We start from the raw sequence: 378 nt of genomic DNA, 5'->3' as shown, positions 1-378 counted from the left end.
TTGTCTAACGTTGTTTTAAATAACAAGAGAAGATTGTACAACAAAATTTAATATGTTAAATTAATTAAAATTTTAAAAATTTGTCATTTAATGGGTTGATTTGTTGCTTTGCGTAAGAAACATTTTTTACTGTTTTATGAAGGTGGTAACTCTTTTGATAGTTACAAATGGCATTCCAAATCCCCCCCGTATATTGAAATAAGGACAAATCTAATGAAAATAAAAAATGGCCCGGATTGAAAGGCTTTTAATGATTTTGTTCATTTTTTTAATAATATTTTTACAGTGTATTATTTTGTCCATAACTTTCTAATTGGTTTTGAATGAGAATAACAAAAACTTAATAAGAATTGATTTTAATTAATAATTTTATCTTCC

The sequence above is a fragment of the Dendrobium catenatum genome, unplaced genomic scaffold (assembly GCF_001605985.2).
Source record: "Dendrobium catenatum unplaced genomic scaffold, ASM160598v2 fragScaff_scaffold_1284, whole genome shotgun sequence".
Lineage (NCBI taxonomy): Eukaryota > Viridiplantae > Streptophyta > Magnoliopsida > Asparagales > Orchidaceae > Dendrobium > Dendrobium catenatum.
The sequence above is the reverse complement of the archived record's forward strand: the minus strand, read 5'-3'. Positions refer to the sequence as shown.